This window comes from Bombina bombina, chromosome 6, assembly GCF_027579735.1.
Source record: "Bombina bombina isolate aBomBom1 chromosome 6, aBomBom1.pri, whole genome shotgun sequence".
Classification (NCBI taxonomy): Eukaryota; Metazoa; Chordata; class Amphibia; order Anura; family Bombinatoridae; genus Bombina; species Bombina bombina.
The window spans coordinates 616,464,018-616,477,996 of NC_069504.1; positions in this window are offsets into that span (position 1 = coordinate 616,464,018).

Sequence of the window (13,979 nt, forward strand, 5' to 3'; positions counted from 1 at the left end):
ATTGTCTGTGTACAGCAAACAGTTACAAATGTATAAAAACAGGTAGACTGAGGTTTTCATACAATGTATCAAGTAGGTGAGCAGAGCTGGCTGGGGAAAGTCTATGTGGAAAACAGGAACTTAAACCCAAAATATGGCTTCCTTTTTGTTCCTGGAGACACAAACACTGCAGTGTTGTTGGTAGCCCTTATCTGAACCCCCATACCAATTTTTTTATTTGTTTTTAAGTAAAATAATTATGCATAGCGTAGAAAATAATTTAGAACGCTAAACTTAGATTTCACTGATTTATGGGTAGATTACGAGTTTTGAGCTAAAAAGTTGCGTTATTTCACTCTCCATATCGCTGCCGTTACGAGTTACTGAAAAACTTCCTTGTGAGTGCAATATGGTGGCGTTTAGTTCCATACCGCACAAAATCCAAGGGCTGCTTTGACGTGCTCGTGCACGCTTTCCCCCATAGACATCAATGGGGAGAGAGTGTTATTTTTGTTTCTAACGCCTGAAGTGCGGAATCAAAAATCTCTGTAACACAACCCCATTGATATCTATGGGGAAAAACACCCTAACATAAACCCCTAGAGGCCTATTCATCATATGTCTGTCGGACATCGCTGAATGAGGAGAGCAATACGCTCTCCGTATTCAGCATTGCACCAGCAGCTCTTGTGAGCTGCTGGTGCAACGCCACCCCCTGCAGACTTGCGGCCAATTGGCCGCCAGCAGGGGAGTGTCAATCAACCCAATCATACTCGATCTGGTTGAATTACGGCGGTTCCTGTCCGCCTCATCAGAGCAGGCGACAGGGTTATGGAGCAGCGGTCTTTAGACCGCTGCTTCATAACTGGTGTTTCTGGCGAGCCTGCAGGCTCGCCAGAAACACGGGCCCTCAAGCACCGTACGGAGCTTGATAGATAGGCCCCCTAGTCTAAAAACCCCTAATCCACCACCTTTGACATCGCAAACACGTAAATAAAGTTATTAACCTCTAATCCACCGCTCCCATCATCGCTGACACTAATGAAAGCATTTAACCCCTAATCTGCTGCTCCCCGACATTGCCGACACTAAATAAAATGATTAACCCCTAAACCTCCGCTCCCCGACATTACTGACACTAATAAAATCTATTAACCCCGGCATTTCCAACACTAAAATAAAGTTATTAACCCATAATTCGCCGCTCCCCGACATCGCCACCACTATAATAAAGTTATTAACCCCTAAACCTCCGGCCTCCCACATCGCTGAGCTGTTTAACTTGGGGTAATGCCCTACAAAAGGCCCCTTTAAGGGCTATTGGTAGTTTATTGTAGGCTAGGGGGTGTTTTTATTTTGGGGGGCTTTTTTATTTTTATAGGGCTATTAGATTAGGTCTAATTGTTTTTATTTTTGATAATTTTGTTTATTATTTTTGTAAGCTTTAGTGTTTTTCTTTTTTTGTAATTTAGTGTTTATTATTTTTTGTAATTTTATATTTTTTTCGAAGTGTTTTCTTTTTTTTAAATTTCTCATTTAGATTTTTTTAATTTTGTATTTTTTTTTTATTTTATTAGAATATTTATGTTAGGTTAATTTATAGTTTAAACTTAGTTTTTTTTTATTTCACAGGTAAGTTTTTATTTATTTTAAGATAGTTATATTGTAATTTTAATGTAAAGTTAGGGGGTTGTTAGGTTTAGGGGTTAATAGATTAATTTAGTGTTTTGCTATGTGGGGGGCTGACAGTTTAGGGGTTATTAGGTTTATTTAGTGGCGGCGATGTGGGAGGCCAGAGTTTTAGCGGTTAATAACTTTATTATATTGGCTGTGATGTGGGAGGCTGGAGGTTTAGGGGTTAATAACTTTATTATAGTGGCGACGATGTCGGGAAGCGGCGCTTTAGGTGTTAATAGGTTTATATAGTGTCAGGGGATGGTGGATTAGGAGTTATTTGGTTTATTTAACAGTTGTGATGTGGGTGGGCAGCAGATTAGGGGTTAATAAGTCTTAAATAGTGTTTGCGATGCGGGTGGGCGGCGGTTTAGGGGTTAATAGGTAGTTTATGGGTGTTAAGTGTAGTTTGTAACACTTTAGTTATGAGGTTTGTGAAACATTTTTGTTGCTCAAAACTCATAACTACTGCTCTCAGATGGCGGTATGGATCGTGTCGGTATAGGCTATAACGCAAGCATCTTAGCCAGACCGCACAACCTGTAATACCGGCGCTATGAAAATCCCACGCAAAAACTTCATTTTTTTTTTAGTGCGGAATGGAGGTTATGTTACAGGCTAAAATGCTTGCGGTATAGCAATACTGACACGACTCATAATATGCGTTACTGGCCATTAGGCTGGAAATGCCATTTGCCGTAACGCAAAACTTGTAATCTACCTGTTATTTAGTTATAAAGATATCCCTGAGCCCTCCATCCTCAACATTGTTTATCACAATCAGAGGCCCTGGATAACCAATATTTGTAATAAAATTATAAGAGTGGGAAGTAAAATGCCATAAAACTATTCCTCAACATTTGCTGTCCGCTCTAAGTCTGCTCGGCAAGGCATAGTAGGTTAATAATACATATAAACGTTGCTGGAAAATAGGTTTATTTTTATTTTAAGAAAGAACAACACGGAAGGGGCGCCAATGGTGCAGATCAATGAGGGTTTCTGAAGTGTACCAATGTACAGTGATAACAAGGTACTCACAATAGATGAAGGCATTCAATCATGCCAGTAGAGACGGGCTGGATTTTGGCAGCAATCCAGCTGGCTGAACAAGTAGGCAGCTCTCTATCAGTATCCAGACGGAGACAGGCTAAAGAAGTGAAACAAAGTACAGAGGCGCCAATGGTGCAGATCAATGGTGGTATAAGGCACAATCACACCCCAATATGCACAGGATACTCACATGTAGTGGAGGCAATCAAACTTGCCCATAGAGACAGGCTGGAATTCACAGCAGTCCAGCTAGCTGTTCCAAAGTGTGGTAGTAGGTGGGTGGGTTATAGAGTATTGGTACTCTATAGTAGCATAGCAACAAGAAGTGATAGTTCAAACACTTAGAGTGGATATGGTAAAAAGTAAATTTATTTAAAAAAATATAAAAAATATATATATATATATATAAAACAATACCACTCAGCTTAGTGTTAAAACATATATATCTTAAACATAATGATTACATGCGACGCGTTTCTCAGGTATACTGTTTCCTCAGGCATGTTATTACACAATTCTTAACCTCCTTATATAGGGCTATGCTACTATGAATACACCCACATCCCACCCCCACCAATCGTTCAAATTATAACCAATCAGGAGCCATCATTTCACAATTTAACCGCCCTAATTATCATATACTGCATAAATTCTATATGTATATTCAAATAGTCTTTCAAACAAGTGAATAAACTGGGTGTTTCTAAATTTGTATTTTTATATGCATTTGTATTGTCCAATTGCCTAACATTTTGTAATCGAAAATTTACAATCTATGCTATTCGTAATTTCTAACATATCATAGGATGACTTGGTTGTCAATCACTCTATGGTCATATGACTTACAAGATGGACCCATTCATTTGTCTATATAGCTGTCACTCATATCGATGATTTGTGCTCAGATTCCTACCCATTTCCACACTGTCACTCTGGGTGCGCATGTCCAATCAGGGCACTGACTGGAGACGCGTCTCTACCACCAATGCGTGACGTAATGTACCGTGATTGGCGTGCACTGAAGTGTATCATGCCAATTCACGGGCGGAGGTAAACAAAGTCTCCCATTGGTCTAACCGCCAATGCGTGACGTAATGTACCGTGATTGGCGTGCACTGAAGTGTCTCATGCCAATTCACGGGCGGAGGTAAACAAAGTCTCCCATTGGTCTAACCTGCAATCATATGGTAGAGATTTTCGTATCTTCACAAGTAGTATTGCAGGCTGTCAATATGAGCCTACCATAATGCCTTTATGGTAGGCTCATATTGACAGCCTGCAATACTACTTGTGAAGATACGAAAATCTCTACCATATGATTGCAGGTTAGACCAATGGGAGACTTTGTTTACCTCCGCCCGTGAATTGGCATGAGACACTTCAGTGTCTTGTGAAGATACGAAAATCTCTACCATATGATTGCAGGTTAGACCAATGAGACACTTCAGTGCACGCCAATCACGGTACATTACGTCACGCATTGGCGGTTAGACCAATGGGAGACTTTGTTTACCTCCGCCCGTGAATTGGCATGATACACTTCAGTGCACGCCAATCACGGTACATTACGTCACGCATTGGTGGTAGAGACGCGTCTCCAGTCAGTGCCCTGATTGGACATGCGCACCCAGAGTGACAGTGTGGAAATGGGTAGGAATCTGAGCACAAATCATCGATATGAGTGACAGCTATATAGACAAATGAATGGGTCCATCTTGTAAGTCATATGACCATAGAGTGATTGACAACCAAGTCATCCTATGATATGTTAGAAATTACGAATAGCATAGATTGTAAATTTTCGATTACAAAATGTTAGGCAATTGGACAATACAAATGCATATAAAAATACAAATTTAGAAACACCCAGTTTATTCACTTGTTTGAAAGACTATTTGAATATACATATAGAATTTATGCAGTATATGATAATTAGGGCGGTTAAATTGTGAAATGATGGCTCCTGATTGGTTATAATTTGAACGATTGGTGGGGGTGGGATGTGGGTGTATTCATAGTAGCATAGCCCTATATAAGGAGGTTAAGAATTGTGTAATAACATGCCTGAGGAAACAGTATACCTGAGAAACGCGTCGCATGTAATCATTATGTTTAAGATATATATGTTTTAACACTAAGCTGAGTGGTATTGTTTTATATATATATATATATTTTTTATATTTTTTTAAATAAATTTACTTTTTACCATATCCACTCTAAGTGTTTGAACTATCACTTCTTGTTGCTATGCTACTATAGAGTACCAATACTCTATAACCCACCCACCTACTACCACACTTTGGAACAGCTAGCTGGACTGCTGTGAATTCCAGCCTGTCTCTATGGGCAAGTTTGATTGCCTCCACTACATGTGAGTATCCTGTGCATATTGGGGTGTGATTGTGCCTTATACCACCATTGATCTGCACCATTGGCGCCTCTGTACTTTGTTTCACTTCTTTATTTTTATTTTATTGAGTGTTATTTTTTATCTGAAGATGGGGGTAAAACCCTGAAACATCATGGAATAAATTGACGCTTGGTGATAAGACTGGAAGGTGCCTTCTTTGTTTATTGATTTAGCTAAAACTGTTTATTTTCATTTTAGAGCTAAGTGGAAGGACATATACAACTGTACCTAAACTACTGATTTTTCCCTGGCAATCAAGAAAACATCAATTCTTTTATTTCATATTAGGTGGAAATTAAAGGGACAGTAAAAGTAAAAAATAATGTTGCATAATAGAATTATGAAACATTATCCTAGTGACACCTTCAAAACTAAAGAGATGTGAGAGATTTAACCTCCCAAAGGAATACTTACCTTCCTTTCCTCTCCAGCCTCTTATTTTTTTTTTTTCTTTCTCAAAAGTGCTTCATGAGTGCATTGTGTAATCGGAGTGGCTCATCGCGGCATTGAACTAAATGTAGCATGCTCCCAGTGCTATAGGTTGCTTTCCCCAGCGCAGGAGCGCACTACATTTAGTTCAATGGCGTGTTCGGACATACTGTGATTAGACAACGCCTGTGACACGCTTTTGAAAAAAAAAAAACAGATTCAGTAGAGGCTGGCAAGGAGCAGAAGGTAAGTATATCTCCCACATCTCTTTTGTTTTTGAAGGTGTTGCTAGGATAATGTTACATAATTCTGCACATAACATTCATTTTTACGTTTTTTTTTTCCCTTTAAATGTTTTATTCAGTGTAAAATGTTTGAAAGAGACAGACATTTCAGTAGCAGCCAAGGGGAACGCATTCTTAGAATGTTCTTTATTTTTAATTAGTAATCTTTATTTGCTTAGAATTGATTTGTTCTTCTGTAAGCTTTATGTCATTACATTAGCTGTTTAATAAATATATTTTTATTTGCTTTCTAAATCCCTGGGAAGAGTTGATAACCAAACAAATATTTACACATATGTAATAAACACAGCAATATTATTAATTGCTATCTTTTTCTGTTGAGAATATTGACACAACTGAAATACAATATTGGTTAAAGGGATAGTCTACTCCAAAATTGTTATTGTTTAAAAAGATAGATAATTCCTTTATTACCCATTCCCCAGTTTTAAACAGCCAACATAGTTATATATATGTTGTAACAAATATGGCGGAAGGCAATGGGAGGGGGAAGGTAAGAGAGCTGTTGGAGAGAATCAGAGAGGAGGGAGGGTTACTAGGAACCCCTACACTACAGAAATACATAAATATATTAAAGGGGAAAAAAGCCCTAAACTGCATACTGACAGACTGTCTGCCAGTACCTAAGATGATGATGATGACCATGACCAGTAGGGATGGAGGAGGGAAGAGAGCTGTTTGGAAGGGATCAGGTAGAAATCAGGGTGTGAGAGGTGTCAGGTGGTAGGGTAATCTCTTTACATTACAACAAAAATTAACTTTACAAGCTAACTGATTAACCCATTCGCTACCATGAATTTCAAGTGTATTGTGTAGTTATTCTAATTTCCAAAAGATAATTGCAAAGCCATACATGTCTGCTATTTCTGAACAAAGGGGATTCCAGAGAAGCTTATACATCCATTTGTCTTATGACTGCTGTAGTATTGTGTAAATATTTTCAGTGAGTAACTCAAAATTTGTGAAAAAGTTAACAATTTTTTTATGTGATCATATTTGGCAGCCTAATAGTGGTATCAAATATACCAAAATGGGCCTAGATCGATACCGTGGGTTTTCTACTTTAAAAAAAAAATAGCTTAAAGGGACAGAATGATCAACATTAAACTTTCATGATTCGATAGAACATGCAATTTTAATTTATTTTCCAATTTGCCACTATCATTTGCTTTGTTGTCTTGGCATTATTTGTTGAAAAGCATACCTAACTAGGTTTAAGAGCAGCAATGCACTACTGGGAGCTATGTGTTCAGCTAGCTCCCAGGAGTGCATTGCTACTTCTTCATCAAAAGGTACCAAGATTAGAGAATGAATACATTTGATAATAGAAGTAAATTGTAAAGTTGTTTAAAACAGTATGCTCTATGGGAATAATGGGGTGCAAAAATAAGTTTCATGCCCCTTTAATAAATACATATTTGCATTCTAAATCCCTGGGGAGAGTTAATAGCCAAGCAAATATTTACACATTACCTGCTAATTCCTAATGTGTAATAAACAATTATAGCTATCTATTTCGGGTAACAATTTTGACACAACTATAATTATATATATATTTAAATAATTATATTTAGCACAGAAATAAACTGGGGTTTAATTTCTTCAATTTATGCATTTTTTTGTATAGAGTTCATAATTTTGCAAGTAAGTAAATGTTTATGCTGATAAATACCCTCATATATATATTTTTTTTTTATTAGATATGCAGTGTTTCACTAACTGGCAAGGTCGATATCTATCTCTATTTATTTTATATGATAGATTTAAGAATAAAAAAGCCAGACAATATTTAAATAATTATCTGTAGTTTTCCATTGTGCATAAAACGTTAATATCACTCTGTATTAGCAAGCTATGATTGAAAGTTGGCACTTACATCTCTCTGGGGTTACAGAAGGACCTTAGTGAATATAACTGATTGTAAGATTGTGTCTATTAAAAAAACAAAAAACAATATAGATGTATGTGGTAAAATACAATGTAGCATGATAATAAACAACGTGAGACCTATAAAATTCATAATTAAACACTGTAATGTATTATGACAGGAAGTTCTGTGTTGCAATCATGTTGTAAGTATTTAAAGCCCTATGAATCAATTTATTTAATACTGATGATAATTCTTGGACTCTGTGTTGGTCACCCGTAGGCACAAGTAACTATGGCCTTACCACAACTATTTGCCAACCTTGTGTCAGTAATAAAACTAACATGTGCCCTCAGTCGTTCTGATCAACGTTGATAAATCTGCTAAGTATAAATAGAAATAACTCTGTGAAATCTTTACTAGGTAACCACAGTTACAGCTCCAATAGGAGTTGATTGAAAATGTACATCACTTGGCCAGGATGGGTGAAAGTACCCCTTATCCAGTGTGCCTAGGGCAGCACAAAACCTAAATACACCATGAATAAGGAAGTAGTGGAGGAGAGGAGTCGGAATTCAAATGACAAGTTTTCAAATGTAATAATTTTATTTAAAAACGAATATGTAAAGTGAAAAACAAAGTTAGCGACTAGAATAGTGATAAGTGATTGAATACATTTCAGTATTCCATTAGCCGGAAATTGAACTTCACTTTTAAGAAAATATGGTGAATGGGGCCTAAATAAGGACATAAGAGTAGCGGCCTTTATCTAATATGACCATGAAAACCAAATATCCTTACCAAAACACATTTATATTTTCTCCCCATGAATACCAATATTGTATCTAAGGTTAACATTTCACATTAAGTTTATTAAAATTTTAATGATATTTACAAATGAGGTTTAATTTATAAAAAATAAAATAACCATTAATAGTTAGTCACTGAATATATATTTATTATATTTCACCTTGATATACATATCAAATCACATATTCAACACTTAATAATTACTTTGTGAAGTTAGGGAGTTTTTTATGGTTAGAATGATAGATATGTCTCTATATCTTTATATGATCAACTGATCGATATGTTTCTATTGCACCACAAAATGTACTAAAAATCAACACACAAAAAGTAAACATTCACCTAAAAATATTGTATATTGATATTCATTTTTAGTAATAATATATATTAGGTTTATTTATGTGTTATTGTCAACAAATTTATTTTTTTCATGGTGTATAGTATATTACAATATTGGCACAACATGAATACTACTTATTCTTGTTAAAATGATTTGTTCCAGAAAAAAATATGGTCTTTTGTACTCAAACTCGAAAGTGCTGATTTTGAGCAGTTTTAATTGGCTATAAAGACCCATGTGATATGCCTGAGTGAAAGATAAACATATGGACACGATGATTGTACAGAAACACAGCACGTGGCATAACTGGACATATGGACCTGATTTGGAACCTATATAATACCGCTACTCGATTGAGAACTTATAACTAGCGTTTTTTTCATTGGTCAATTTGAATTATTGATAACTATTGGTTGAAGTATTTTTATTCTTATCCAATGAAAGCATATAATATAATTAGACACGCAATAGTATTATTGGCTTTTTTCAAATTGTGGCATGTTTTAATTTAATGTTACAAATACCAATGGTAAATATTTTCATTGGATGTGAATAAAGTAAATAGGTTTCAAATAATGTATATTTTGTAAGTACAATTTCGGGAAACCGGAAGTGGAATGTGAGCAATATGTATTTAAACGGACCAAGTGATCCACACAGCAGTATCTTTTTATCAGCTTTTAACTGTGCTCTTGGAAAAGACAATATAATCGTTGAAACGTGTAGAGCTAACTTAATAAAAACTTGTTCTTTTTATATATATATATACATCGATTATGCTGTTTTTGTGAAATCGCCGGACCTTGGGTTCCAAGGAAGTATTTGCTGTTTTCCTCTGGATTTTGCTACATCAGTATCGGACTATCATTTATTTCCCCAGTTCATCTGCATACATAGACTGGAGGAATCCTACCGTGAGGAGCCGACTTCTAATATATATCAGAGTGAGTATGCTGCACCTTTATTACGTGGTTAACGTTTACATACAATAGTGGCGTTTTTCTTATCCTCAGTGATATCTGGGAGAACTGTTTCAAGAGGAATACAGGACCTGCGCCATCTCTATCCGAAATTCTAAATATCTAATCTTGCATAGTTAAAAAAATTCATAGTGTACAACAATGATTAAAAATGTATTACAAATATTGACAGTGTAATATTATTATTATTATTATTATTATTTTATTATTATTATAATCATATTCCTTTATTTGTAAATCAAAGCTAGTTGGGATACACAGTGGGCTAGATTTATAGACACTTGAGGTTGAAAATGTGCCTTGTTTTAAATTAATTGAACCTCATTTTACTTCTCTTTTCAAACATATTGATAGTTGGCGTTTCTGCCATTAACATCACTAGTTGCGTTACATGCCCAATACATTAAATCTTGCACATGAAATAAGAGCCTATAAGTGGTTAAAACAATTATAACCAAAAAACTTATATTGAACCTTGGTTAATATCTGTAAGTGTATAAAATTCATATGTCTGGATTGTTACAGAAAGGTAAATTTTGCTGAATAGAAATAGAGGCATCTTAGATATCAGTCAGAAAGAGTGAGGGTCTGACTCTGGGCGTTTCAGGGGCACGATTGGGATGTGTTACATAAACCTCAGCCAAGCATGTGGAATTTATAAAGACTGTGTTGCAGTTCTTGTCTCTATCTTATTTAGGGTTTCAAAGTGTCCAATATATAACTGGGAGGGTGGGGGAATGGCGGCACAGTAGAGGGTGAAGCCACCTCCCTGAAATTAGTTTTTGCAGGTTGGGATGTCTGAGGTCGCTCGGTGGCCCCCCACACCTGGCTTTCTGGTCCGCAGCTGAGCAGCCTTCCAACATGCACTATGTACACACGTCGCTCTGCGGACCCCCATGCCTGGCTTCCTGGTCTACAGCTGGGCAGCCTTGCAACATGCACTATGTACACACGTCGCTCTGCGGACCCCCACGCCTGGCTTCCTGGTCTACAGCTGGGCAGCCTTGCAACATGCACTATGTACACACGTCGCTCTGCGGACCCCCGTGCCTGGCTTCCTGGTCAGCAACTTAGCGGCCTTGCAGCGTGCACTGTACACACAGGTCACTCTGTGGCCCTCCACCCCTGGAATGTAACAGAGCAGCCTTGCAAGATGCTCTGTGCTCACAAGTCACTTTGTGGCCTCACCCTGCTACCTTCCACTGGTCCCAAGCAGGTAACATTGCCCACTGGCGCTGAAAAGCTGGACAGGTGGTGAGCCCCTCCTACCTTAGGGCCCTCCAGCATTGCAGGGTCAGCAGGGCCAGGTTTTCTGTCACTGATTTAACAATGGAACTTGTTTTATGTTCTAGAAATAAACAATTACAAGACAGATGGGGTTATATTGATTATAATGAAGCTGAATATACAACTTCTGTCTGTGACAAGGGATGAGTACAAATTTCTTTGAATTCTACAATTCTGAAGTAGCAATGTTGTGGCAAGTCCCCCCCACCCCTTAATATTGTCATTTTAAAGAGCAGGAGAGCATTTATTAAACACAATGGGCTAGATTACATGTAAAGTGCATTATCTTTTACTCTGTCTCATGCAAACGGTAGCACACTATCTGGTATTGCATTAAGTGGATGGTTACATATTTGAACTAAACCATCTTAACACGGTACAATTCTTTTTAGTGCACTCTATACTTTTAATGGATGTTTATTGTGCTTTTATTACAAGTGGTAAGTTAAAGGTACAGTCTACTCCTCTGCAGACTGCCCCTTTCTTTCAGCTCCTTTGCTTGCATTTTAGCCAATCAGTGCTGACTCACAAATAACTCCACAGGCATGCGCAAAATGTAATCTATATGGCACACATGAACTAGCGCTGTCTAGCTGTGAAAAATTCACTGAGATAAGAGGCGTCCTTAAGGGCAAGGGATTAGCATATGAGGCCACCTAGACTTACCTTTTAACAAAGACTACCAAGCAAACAAAGCAAATTTGATGATACAAGTAAATTGCAAAGTTGTTTAAAATCGAATGCCCTATCTGATTTATGAAATATTAAGTTTGACTAAACTGTCCCTTTAAATCTTGTGCTTGAGTACTATCCAAAATATCTCTGTAAAACTTAGAGCTTTTTGAGACTTTAAGTAAACCATTATCGCTTGCTAGTTTAGTTTGCAAAGCAAAATTCATGAAAATGCTATCGGCTAGATTTGGAGTTTTGTCGGTAACGACCCGAAAATCTAACGCCAGCTTTTTTCTGGCCGCACCATAAAAATAACTCTGGTATTGAGAGTCCACATAAAGGCTGCGTTAGGCTCCAAAAAAGGAGCGTAGAGCATTTTTAACGCAGCTTCAACTCTCGATACCAGAGTTGCTTACGCAAGCGGCCAGCCTCAAAAACGTGCTCGTGCATGATTCTCCCATAGGAAACAATGGGGCTGTTTGAGCTGAAAAAAAACCTAACACCTGCAAAAAAGCCGCGTTCAGCTCCTAACGCAGCCCCATTGTTTGCTATGCGGAAACACTTCCTACGTCTGCACCTAACACCCTAACATGTACCCCGAGTCTAAACACCCCTAACCTTACACTTATTAACCCCTAATCTGCCCCCCTGCTATCACTGACCCCTGCATATTATTATTAACCCCTAATCTGCCGCTCCGTAAACCGCCACTACTTACATTATCCCTATGTACCCCTAATCTGCTGCCCTAACATCGCCGACCCCTATATTATATTTATTAACCCCTAATCTGCCCCCCACAACGTCGCCTCCACCTGCCTACACTTATTAACCCCTAATCTGCCGACCGGACCTGAGCGCTACTATAATAAAGTTATTAACCCCTAATCCGCCTCACTAACCCTATAATAAATAGTATTAACCCCTAATCTGCCCTCCCTAACATCGCCGACACCTAACTTCAATTATTAACCCCTAATCTGCCGACTGGAGCTCACCGCTATTCTAATAAATGTATTAACCCCTAAAGCTAAGTCTAACCCTAACAATAACACCCCCCTAAATTAAATATAATTTAAATCTAACGAAATTAATTAACTCTTATTAAATAAATTATTCCTATTTAAAGCTAAATACTTACCTGTAAAATAAACTCTAATATAGCTACAATATAAATTATAATTATATTATAGCTATTTTAGGATTAATATTTATTTTACAGGTAACTTTGTATTTATTTTAACCAGGTACAATAGCTATTAAATAGTTAAGAACTATTTAATAGCTAATATAGTTAAAATAATTACAAAATTACCTGTAAAATAAATCCTAACCTAAGTTACAATTAAACCTAACACTACACTATCAATAAATTAATTAAATAAACTACCTACAATTACCTACAATTAACCTAACACTACACTATCAATAAATTAATTAAATACAATTCCTACAAATAAATACAATTTAAATAAACTAGCTAAAGTACAAAAAATAAAAAAGAACTAAGTTACAAAAAATAAAAAAATATTTACAAACATAAGAAAAATATTACAACAATTTTAAACTAATTACACCTACTCTAAGCCCCCTAATAAAATAACAAAGACCCCCAAAATAAAAAAATGCCCTACCCTATTCTAAATTACTAAAGTTCAAAGCTCTTTTACCTTACCAGCCCTGAACAGGGCCCTTTGCGGGGCATGCCCCAAAGAATTCAGCTCTTTTGCCTGTAAAAAAAAAACATACAATACCCCCCCCAACATTACAACCCACCACCCACATACCCCTAATCTAACCCAAACCCCCCTTGAATAAACCTAACACTAAGCCCCTGAAGATCATCCTACCTTGTCTTCACCTCACCGGGTATCACACCGATCCGTCCAGAAGAGCTCCTCCGATGTCCTGATCCAAGCCCAAGCGGGGGGCTGAAGAGGTCCATGATCCGGCTGAAGTCTTCATGCAAGATGGATCCGGAAGAAAGAAGATTGAAGATGCCGTTGATAGAAGACTTCATCCAGATCATGGACCTCTTCAGCTCCCGCTTGGATGAAGACTTCAGCCGGATCATGGACCTCTTCAGCCCCCCGCTTGGGCTTGGATCAGGACATCGGAGGAGCTCTTCTGGACGGATCGGTGTGATACCCGGTGAGGTGAAGACAAGGTAGGATGATCT